This window comes from Hemicordylus capensis, chromosome 3 (assembly GCF_027244095.1).
Source record: "Hemicordylus capensis ecotype Gifberg chromosome 3, rHemCap1.1.pri, whole genome shotgun sequence".
Classification (NCBI taxonomy): Eukaryota; Metazoa; Chordata; class Lepidosauria; order Squamata; family Cordylidae; genus Hemicordylus; species Hemicordylus capensis.
In genome coordinates, this window is record NC_069659.1 from 242,340,331 (window position 1) to 242,352,416 (window position 12,086).

A 12,086-nucleotide genomic window follows, 5' to 3' on the forward strand; every position below is an offset into this window, starting at 1 on the left:
CAAGTCTCCGAGAGAAGACCTGCAGAAAGTAACTGGGCAGGGGGGACTCTATAACTACCCCCACCCCACTGGATTAAAGTGGGAGGTATAAAAGACTCACCAGCCCGGAGACATCAGCTCCTGTTGCGAAGGGGCGTGGGGAAGCCGCAGTCTCCCCGCACCAGTCGAACGACAGGGCTAAAGTCAAGGAGAGTTCTGTAGTGTGGAGTTCAGGCTGCCTGAAAACCAAGCTCAGAAGTGTTGCAATTTCTACTAAATGCCAATGAGGTAACAAAGGAATTTATTAAGAATCTCATCTAAAAGAACAAGGAAAATAACAACTTGCAAGAGAGCCCTACCCAACAATGTTTTCTGGCTGCTTTTGGATGCCAAGGTACGGTCGGGATACTATAGCTCTATACAGAGAGTGATTAAGACTTTATAAGTACATCTACAGAGAAAAAGAGCTATACCTTTGCAGTATTTTTTGAAGAGAGGGATGTTTAACGCTCACTCTAACCTTTATGTTTTCAAACGGCTACCAATTCTGCTGAAGTAAATTATAGTGAACTAAATCTTGCCAAAGCTAGTCAAAGTAGTCTAAGATACTAAATTGTCAGTCTACAATCTCATTCTAAGTGTAAAGATTCGATGTTGGACAACACGGAGGTGACTACAGTGAACTCCTGGGCGTCTTGTGATGTTTTGAAGAGCGTGAAATATAGCTTCTACCTTCTTTTTGGTATAGTTGATTTTGGGTGTGAGTCTATAAATACGAACTTGAGGAAACCTGTGTCTATATAACAGAGTGAACAAACGGACACACTTTGAGTAAAGAATAATTCAAAAAAGTTAAAGGGTGAATTGGATTCAAAGTGGAAACTATACCTCCCCCTTTGAAGTTACAGGAGGGGTATATTGGCTAAAGATTTAACCTTGTTGTAAACATCCAATTTGTTACTGTAGCCTTGTATATTAGAATGTCTAAGAATAAGAATACTCCAACTGGAACTCAAACCCATATGGCTAGAAGATTATCAGTGGGAACGATTCCCCAAGTGGAAAGGTCCACTGGTGAAATTTGGGAGCTGCTTCAAGCCATTAATAGTAAATTAGATACAAATAATGAAGTAGTGCAGTCTATGGTTAATGATATGCAAACTCTTAAAGAGGATATACAACAGATAAAAGCAGATTCACAGGTCTTAAAGCAAGATATGTTGCAGTTGAATAAGGAGGTACAAGTGATGAAACAAGGGATCATAGACAATTCAAACAAATGTAACAACTTGGAAGAAATAAGTAAGAGAACGGTGGAGGATACTAAGCTAACTTCTAAAAAAGTAGAAGCTGTAAGCCAGGAGATAAAAGAATTGGAAAAGGAAAAGGAAGAGTTAGCCGACCAACTTGCAATGCTGCAAATGGTGCAGAGGGAAAGAATGCTCAGAATAAGGGGAATTCCAGAAAGTACAACTCAAAATTTACTAGATGTTCTGACAAATGAATTAGCTAAACTCTTGCAGGTGAACATACCTAATATAGAAGGACTGATTGAAGATGCCTACAGAGTAAACAACACTTTTCCAGTCTCCCATAAAGTGCCTAGAGATTGTATAATTAAACTTAATTCCAAATCTACCTCAGATCATATTATACAAGCCCATTTTCAAGATAAATGGTAAATTAACGGTCAAATTATAATGGTGATGAAATAAATCCCAAAGAGATTTCTTATGAAATGAAAAGAATACAAAGATTTGACTGATATTCTAAAACAAAACAAAATCCCCTTTAGATGGGAGTTCCCTCAAGGGGTTGCCTTTACCTTTAAAAATAAGAAATATAGACTAACCGAAGACTTAAAAGTAAAACAATTTCTTCGTAGGTACAGGAACAATCTTCAGATCTCAGAGGACGTACAAAAGACACAAGGCGCTAAATAAGGGAGGAATTAGCAATATAAACAAATAGTCAGTATGGAAATAAAATTCTTTTCTTTAAATGTAAATGGCTTAAACATAAAAACAAAATGCCAAAAAATATTTCATGATTTGAGAAAAAGAAAATTGGATTTGATTTGCCTACAGGAAGTGCATATAAGAAGGAGAGATAGAAAGTATTTACAAAACAAAGCACTAGGTCAGCAATTCGAAACCCTAGATATCAAGAAAAAAAGGGGCGTAGTTTTTTTTATATAAAAGACTTTTTAGAGCCAAAATTGTTATATAAAGATGATTATGGAAGAGTATTGGTGGTAGAGATAAAGGTTGGAGATTTAAAATACATAGTAGTGGGCATATATGCCCCCAATGAGGCAAAAGCAGAATTCTATAGAAAACTGGAAAAACAACTAACAGAGATAGATAGGCAACGGATTATATTAATGGGAGACTTTAATGGAATTGTCTCAACGCAGGCTGACAGAGATATAACAGACTTGAGGAAAAATGATGGGAAATTACCAAGAGCTTTTTTCAATATGGCTGAGCATTTTGGTTTACACAACATATGGAGAATTAAAAACTCAGATGCGAGGGAGTATACTTTCTTTTCAGATAGACACAGGATGCACACGAGAATAGACATGATTTGGGCCAATGCAGACGTGTTGATAACAATTAAAGATATTGATATATTGCCAAGAATATTTTCTGACCATAATCCTATAGAATTAAAGTGGAAAATTGGAATAAAGAAAAATTATCAATGGAAATTAAATGAGTCCCTTTTGAATCAACCTAAAGTTGTGAAAGCAGGTTTACAAAAACTTAGAGAATATTTTGAGATAAATTTAAAGGACGATCTACAAATAAAGACAATATGGGACGCAAGTAAAGCGGTGATGAGGGTTTTTTTTATTCAACAAAATGCATATTGGGGGGAAAAGAAACAAGATAATAAGGATTTAATCCAGATCCAAATTAAAGATTTTGGAAGGGAAACTGATTGGGAAAAAAGGTGATCAAACTTTAATTCAACACCTAAAGGCATTAAAACAGAAATACTCCATGTTGATGGTGGAGGAGATGGAAAGAAATCTAAAAATTTTAAAACAGGCAAACAAACCGGGAAAATATTTGGCTTGGAAACTAAGAGTTGAACGGCAAAAGAACTATATAACGAGTCTGAGCACGTCCAGTGGTATTATTAACCAACAGTCAATGATTAAAAGAGAATTTTACAAATACTATAAGGACTTTTATCAAAAAAGAAAGGCTGAGTTAAATGAAGTAGAACAATTTTTACAATTAAGAAACTTACCACAATTAAATTCTGAACGGGAAAAATTGAACTTTCCAATTTCCAGTGAAGAAGTTAAGGATGCTATTAAGCGAGCAAAAGGGGGGAAATTGCCAGGGCCAGATGGGCTCCCAATTATATATTATAAAACCTTTAGTGAAGTATTGTCCCAACCATTACAATGGACAATGAATGAAATTATGATGAAGGGTTGGTTTCCTGAATCATGGAGGCAGGCGACTATTACATTAATACCAAAACCCGGTCAAGATACATCTTTGTTTAAAAATTATAGACCAACTAGTATTTTTCAGCCTGTTATAATAATGGGTGCTAGTTCCCCCCCTTATTTCTTCTTCCTCTGCCCCCCCACCTGATTAAGGGCCAATTCAGCCCAAACAATTGCCGCCGCCGTCCATCCACCCGCCCTCCCAGCTGCCTGAGTCCTCCTCTCCCGACCCCCCCCCCCCACATGATTAAGGGCCAAATCGGCCCAAACAATTGCTGCCACGGCCGCCGCCGCCCGCCCTCCCAGCTGCCCGAGTCCTCCTCACCAGCCCCGGCATCCAACTTCCCCGGCCCCGGTGTCCTCTTCCCTCCCGCCTCCCAGAGTGCCAGCCGGCAGCAATAGAACCGGCCAGCATGGCCGCCTGGTGTTGGCGGTCGTGTCTTCCTCAGACTGTTCTGGGCATGCGCTTCGCGCATGCCCAGAACAGCCCAGGGAGACACGGACGCAGACCCCAGCGTTCGAAAGGCATGGACACTCACTTAGCGGATTATTATAGAGGATTTCCCTGCTTAATAACGATTACAAACTATATGCTTCTATACTTGCTAAAAGAATGGAGGGGGTCTTAGCAGAGTTAATTCATGAAGATCAGGCGGCATTCTTACCTAAAAGGCAAATAAAGGATAATGTACAAACCATCTTGAATGTACTAGAATACTATGAAAAACATAATGATAAACAATTGGCCATGTTATTTTTGGATGCAGTGAAAGCATTCAATAATATCTCCTGGCAATTCATGTTGAAAACTTTGGAAGTTTGGTTTGGAGTTAATTACATAAGGGTGATTGGGTCTATATATTCTGAACAAAAAGCAAATATTAAGGTTAATGGAGAACTTACAGATTATTTTAGTATTCAAAAAGGTACTAGACAAGGCTGTCCCCTATCTCCATTATTGTTTATATTGGTTTTGGAAATTATGTGTAGGATGATAAGGGAAGAGACTAAAATACAAGGATTGACAATAGGGACACAAAGATATAAATTAAGAGCCTTTGCAGATGATATAGTGTTATTTTTACAAGATCCTTTCTAATCAATTGATACACTATTGGAGATATTAGAATCATATGGGAACCTGGCAGGGTTCTATATAAATAAAGACAAGACAAAGGTATTAACTAGAAACATGAACAAAGAAGACATTGAAAGATTTGCTCTGAGATCTAGTTTTAAAGTGGAAAAAAAAGGTAAAATATTTAGGAGTGACGCTTACCACAAACAATGCATTATTGTTTCAAAATAATTATATCAAAACTTGGAAAAAAATAAAGACGGATTTGAGCAGACAGGATAGACTGAATTTATCATTAAGTGGAAGAATTTCTGTTATTAAAATGAATGTTCTTCTCAAAATGTTATCTCTTCCAGACAGTACCAATAATAAATTCAATGTTAATTTTCGTCCAATGGCACAAAGATGTAAGGAATTTTGTCTGGCAAGGCAAAAAACCAAGGATAAACTTTAAAAACTTAACAGATGATAGGAAGAGAGGAGGATTTGCACTACCAAATTTTAAGTTATATTTTGAAGCGACATGCCTAACCTGGATAAAAGAATGGATTACATTAAAAAATCCAAGATTGTTGGATTTGGAAGGATTTGATTTAAGGTTCGGGTGGCATGCATATTTATTTTATGACAAGGTAAAAGTAAATAAAGAATTTTTAAATCATTATGTTAGAAAAAGTCTATATATGGTATGGATGAAAAATAAATTTTTGTTAGAAGCAAAAATCCCACTTTGGGTATCCCCACTGGAAGTTATATCTAGAAAACAGAAAAATATGCAACAATCTTGGCCACGTATCGACAATTGCTCGTGCTTCAAGGTGTAAAATACGAACTTAAAAAGTTAGAACATATGCAGGATTGGAATATTTCTTGGTTCCAATACCATCAAATCAATGCTTTATTTAAGCAAGACTGTAAAAAGGGTTTTAACCAACTAAAGTCAGAATTCGAACTACAGTTGTGCGATAAGGAAGAAAAACTCATATCCAGGATGTATGGCCTATTACTATTGGAAGACACAAGAACGGAGGTAGTAAAAACCTCAATGATTAAATGGGCCCAGGACCTTGGTTATAACATTGACTTGGAAAAATGGGGAAAACATTGGATAAAAGATATAAAATTTACTGCTTGCTCTAATTTAAAGGAAAATATTTTGAAAATGATGTACAGATAGCATCTTATGCCCAAAAAGTTGGCCGTAATCTACAAGAATATGTCAAATAAATGTTGGAAATATAAGAAAGAAGAGGGTTCCTATATACATTTATGGTGGACATGCAATAAATCGAGAGGTTATTGGGACTTAATACATAACGAGCTTAAAAAAGTATTCAAAATGACTTTCCCCAAGAGTCCAGAATCAATACTATTAGGTATTGATAACAATGCTCTCCAGAGGCGTAACTATAGGGGGGGCAGGGGGGGCACGTGCCCCGGGCGCCATCTTTTCTGGTCACGTGGGGGGCGCCGCCATGCCCAAATTTATTTATTTATTTTTAATGTTTTGTTAATACAAATGTTTCCTGCTCAGTGCAGCAGCGCTGCAGCAGTCAAGGGAGCACGTCGGTGCCCCCTTCCCCACGAGCGGTCCCTTCCGTGCTGCCCACGGCCCCCCCCCCATTGCTTTGCTGGCGCCTGGCGGCCAGTCAGTGGCCTGGCTTGGTGGCGGCGGCGGGCGCTTGTGAGGAAAAACCTAAGTATAATGTAGTATGTTGGGGGGGCAGCGGTGGGGGGACGGTGGGGGGGCGCCATTTCAGTGCTTGCCCCGGGCGCCGTTTTCCCTAGTTACGCCTCTGATGCTCTCCCAAGGAAATATTGAACCCTCTTCATGTACTTAACAGCGGCAGCAAGACTGACATTTGCGCGCAAATGGAAAGACAGTCAATGCCTGTCAAAAGAGGATTAGATTCTTAGAGTACTAGAATTGGCAGAAATGGCGAAATTAACATCACTACTAAGAAATAAATTTGAAGAATTTAAAAAAGAATGGGACCCTCTTCTTGTCTATTTAAAAATACATCACAAAATGGATTTTTGTCAGGCTTTTGAGGGCTAACAACAAATGTTTCAAAAACACCCCAAAGTTGTTTTCTATATGAATTACTGGGGAGAGAATGGTTAATCTATAGGCAAGATCCGGTTATTGTTAACAACACTTGTTCCAGTGATGAGATGGAAGTCTTTATTGTGTGTGTTTGTGAGTGTTTGTATCATTTGTGTTTGTCCTTTTGTGTTGTGAAAATTGAATAAAAAGTATAAGAGGGGGGGGGGAAATTGTAGTCTTTGCCTTAGGCCAAAGAAGGTAAATGGAGAGAAGCGGAGGCGAAGAATCCGCAAGACGCCGAGCCCAAAGGCCATGACGGGGTGGAAAGCGAAACTAAAGTTGTCTGAGAGGGGGAACCGGGGGTAAAATAAAAATGCTAAAGAGGGGAAGTACTGAACTAAAAGTTGAGGAGAAAAGGGAGAAGGAGAATGCAGTACTTGTGAAGCATCTAGCAAGGAAGAGCTCAGCGATGTGTCTTCGATCATGGATGAAGAAAGACTGGAGAGGGAAGCCTGCGCAGCCACCTATATACCGAGGGGGCAGGGTTACCGTCAAAAAGCAGTTCTCAGCTTGGAAGCTCCGATGTGGTCTCTGAACAGGCGCAAAGCCCATTCGTGTAAAGCACAGAGACCACGTCGAAGAACCATGACCTGCAACTAAGACAGAGCTTTCTGACACTGGGGAGTACGTTTCACTCCAGAATGTCTTGATAGTCTTGAGATTTCATTGTTCCCTGCACAGACTCAAGGCACTCCGTGCCAGACGCAGCAAAGCAGCCCCAAAACATAACCGAGCCTTCTCCATGTTTCACAGTAGGTATGGCATTCTTTTCTTTTGAAGCTTCATTTTTTCGTCTGTGGACATAGAGCCGATGTGACTTGCCAAAAAGCTCCTGCTTTGTCTTAGCTGTCCAAAGGACATTCTCCCAGAAGCATTGTGGCTTGCCAATTTATGCATTTTAGCAAACTCCAGTCTGGCTTTTTAATGTTTTTCTTCCAACAGTGGAATCCTCCCGGGTCTTCTTCCATTGAGCCTTCTGTCACTCAAAAAGCGACGGATGGTGCGATCAGACACTGATGGACCTTGACCTTGGAGTTCATCTTGTATCTCTTTGGAAGTTGTCCTTGGCCTTTTGTCTACCATTCTCACTATCCTTCTGCCCATTCTGGGGTCGATTTTCCCCTTGTGGCCACGTCCAGGGAGGTTGGCTACAGTCCCATGGACCTTGAACTTCTTAATAATATTTGCAACTGTTGTCACAGGAACATCAAACTGCTTGGAGATGGTCTTATAGCCTTTGCCTTTAACATGCTTGTCTATAATTTTCTTTGTGATCTCCTCAGACAACTCTCTCCTTTGCTTTCTCTGGTCCATGTTCATTGTGGGATACACGACGATACCAAACAGCAGAGTGACTACTTTTCTCTATTTAAATAGGCCGAATGACTGATTACACGATTGGAGACATAGGAACATAGGAAACTGCCATATACTGAGTCAGACCATTGGTTTATCTAGCTCAGTATTTTCTTCACAGATTGGCAGCGGCTTCTCCAAGGTTGCAGGCAGGAATCTCTCTCAGCCCTATCTTGGAGAAGCCAGGGAGGGAACTTGAAACCTTCTGCTCTTCCCAGAGCGGCTGCATCTCCTGAGGGGAATATCTTGCAGTGCTCACACATCAAGTCTCCCATTCATATGCAACCAGGGCAGACCCTGCTTAGCTATGGGGACAAGTCATGCTTGCTACCACAAGACCAGCTCTCCTCTCCATGATACTCCTTAGTATCATGTATCAAAGGTGATACTAAGTAAAGAAAACAGCTAATTTGAAAAATCACTCTAATGTAATTATTCATGATCTTTTCTAGGGGTACTAACAAATGTGTCCAGGCCACTTTCGAATATCTTTGTAGAATAAGCAATACTTTATCTCTTTTCACACTTGCTTTGCTTTACTCAGTGACATATCAAAGGCATGCAGGTATACATGGGACAATTGCTTTTCATTTAATTGCTTTTCAGGAGGCATAAAACACTTTTTCAATGAGCTGTAAGGGTACCAACAAATTTGTCCATGTGTGTATATCAAAGCCAGGAATATAAACAGGCCAAATAATAAATGTGACACAATATTAACTCCTCATTCACCCAAAAACCAACAAAATTATCTGCAGGAAAACTGGAAACAAAGTAAAGAGAGTACATTATGAATTGGGATGAGTTCATCTTGAAGAAATGAAGTGCCTGTAAGTGATTAAATGTAATATTATACTAAGAGAGGCCTAACCGGGTTTCTCAACCTTCAGCAGGAGATTGGCAGGAAGAATTCAGAGCTTTCTGAAAGAAAGCTTTCTGCTTCTGTAGCATTGTTGAAGGAATGATGACAACCCTTGTGACATACACAGAAAGTAGCAGGGAAACAAATGTAAAACTTGATATTGTGGGCTCTGGCTAATTGGTAAGAAAGCTTCACAACGCTCAATCACATCCTTGGAATAATCTGGGCAAATCATGACACAAGAACCATTTTCTCCCCAGCGAAGTTCTCTCTGTAGAATGTTTTCTTTAGTAGGAAATTGCAGGAATGTGTTGATAAATGCCTGAGGCCTCCGTCCCTCACGGGATGGTGGGATGGGGGCTCTGTGATGTTTTTCAATCTCTAAAACAGTGTCTCCCAACCAGGGTTCCTCCAAATGTTGCTGAACAACAACTCCCATCTCTTCCCAGTTACAATGTATAGTCACACAGTTGGAGGTAACAGGTGGAGAGGCAGGAACGTTCTAAACACTCTCCAACTCCAACAATTTGTAAATTATTTCTATGAGAATGGCATTCCAAATCCTCCACTTTAGTTGTAGCATTTCATTTTCATTGTACACCGTCTGGACAGAGGCGTATCTAGAGAAAATAGCACCTAGGGCAAGCACTGAAATTGCACCCCGTCCAAACATCTGTCACCCATCTTTCATATAACTTTACCATAATATCAGCTGAAAAATACAAGTCAAGCGTGTTAATCTTTTAATATTTCAAAAAACTATTTAGCAGTGGACATAGCCAGACCAAAAAATGCTGGAAAACTACAAATTTCAGTATGCTGGGGCTGATGAAATACCCAAAAACTATGTGGAGGTATACTTGGAAAACTAAACAGAAGTGTCTGTCTAATTCTCTACTATGCATTCTAGCATCACTATGCATTCTAGCATCACTATTACTATGCATTCTAGCATCACTATTACATAAGTTTTAAAAATCAATGGAGAATTTGACTTTTCCCAGATACTCTGTAAATAATTAAAGGATATGCAGAGTAAACTGTGTCACTGCTTGGAATATATTCTAGTATTTCAGAAAGACTTAACATGAGAGAAAGAGAGCAAGAAACTCCCAGTGGGCCTTAATACTGAGGATTTCACACTGATTTAAAGACAAACTCACCATTAATAGCCATATTATTAAGACATCACATGTAACTCACTTATCACAAGAAGCAAAGTAAGAGCAAATCCTAGCTCCTAGATACAATCCTAGCTCATATGTTTCAGCTCAGTATTCACAAGCCCTGATTCTCTGTACATAGTGGCAAACTAAATATGTGTACAGTGACTTATATTATATTACATTAATTTTTTTTACCTGTAGCCCCTTCAGGGGGCTTCCTAAAGGCTGGGGGAGGGGTCTGCAAAGGTCCCCCCCTGCTGGGCTCTAGGGCCTCACAGGGACCATTTGAGCATGTGCACGGACCATTTTTAATTTTTTTTTTAAAAATGGCCTCTGAAAACAAAATGGCCACCGTGCATGCTCAAATGGCCTCTGCGTGTCCTGGCATGGCTTGGGCAGGCCATTTGAGCATGTGCGGTGGCCATTTTGTTTTCAGCAGCCATTCCTAATTTTTTTTTAAAAAAAATTAGAAAATGGCACCCCCCTTCAAGTGGCGCCCGGGGCAAGTGCCCTGCCTGCCCTACCCTAGATACGCCCCTGCGTCTGGACGGTGGTGCCCATTTTAGTATCACGGTCTTCAGTAAAGGATATACAACTCTCCACAGCCCCCAACCTTGTGCCCGAGTATATACTGACTGTAAAATATTTAAAGATCACTCTTTTGTGAATATCTATACCCATTTCCTTTAACATTTTTGTTTTATCATTAAGCCCATTAGACTTCACCATTTCAGCTTGCAGAGGAATTTTAACTGGATATGTGAATTGAATTGCTTTCAGTTAATAGTTCACCATAGTGCTGATTGAAAGATGGTTAAGGGCTGTGAAAATAGAGCTGGAATTCCACACGAGGCAGGAATTCCCTAACAGCATGTCCTCTGCAAGCTGAAATGGTGAAGTCTCGTGAGCTTAATGATAAAAAGAGCTTTCCCTTGTCATCAGGTCCTCTCTCCCCATTCACCTTGAAAGCTCAGATCCTACAGTCCTAGCTCTGTTAAATAAAATGGGTATAGATATTCAAATAAGTGGTTTGCATCCTCACTGGAAGCCATCTTAACCACAATCCCAGCACCTGCATCTTAAAAGTTGGCTTCAAAACCTAATGTATTGCTTTCTCATATCTTTCCATTCAGAATTGGTTGATGTTTTTATTGATTGGGACAACAGGTACTGTGAAATGTTTTTGGAATGCCCCCACCCCCACAACAAGAAACACATCTGGGAATAAGAGAAATAGATACTTATGTTATCTTTACCCAAGCTTTCTCTTTGGTAGAAGCCACTAGGCTTCCTTAAAAATGGAAAGATTGAATAGCAGTTCTGTAAACAGAGTTGAGGCTTCAGAATCTATCTATATAGTTAATAACATCCTGTCATTGATTAAAAAGCTAGATCTACACCTGGATATATGTCCCGCCTTGGGGCTATATTTTAACGAAAGGCGGTATAAAAATGCATAAATAAATAAATAAATATGGGGTGAGTTGCTTTGAAGGCCCTAGTCTCAAAAAGAAGTGTATACATTAATATATGGACCACAGATTTTAAAACACTAAATAATAATAAATAGTCCAATTTAGAAGTATGAGAACAGAAGAAAATTGCTCAGATATTTCCACGTTTCAATCAGGCAAGCAATGTGCCTCTCAAACTAGTAGGAACTGCTTGGGTAGTGAGGGGAGAGACGGTGGTGGTGGTGGTGGTGGAGCACAAGAGAAAGCATACGTGTGAAATCTGAATTTCTAAGCAAGATCAAAATCCACTCATTTTGATCCAAAGAACAGAGTATGGATACAGCTATTTTGTGAGCACACAGAAGTTCTGCTGATTTTCCAAGTACACTACAGCTTTTAGAGCCCATCTATTATTCCCTTTTAAATTTTAATTCTTGAAATTTGATATTGATTTCCTGTAGAATTGAGGATTGTATATCACAGGTAAATAACAGAAGTCTTTCACTTGAAGAACGCTTTAAAAAAGAAATCAACTGCCATTCACATCCTAATGAAATTAATAGAACTACCTTTATATTAAATCAAGGTTTCTGCCTGTGGGCAGTGGCCAACATC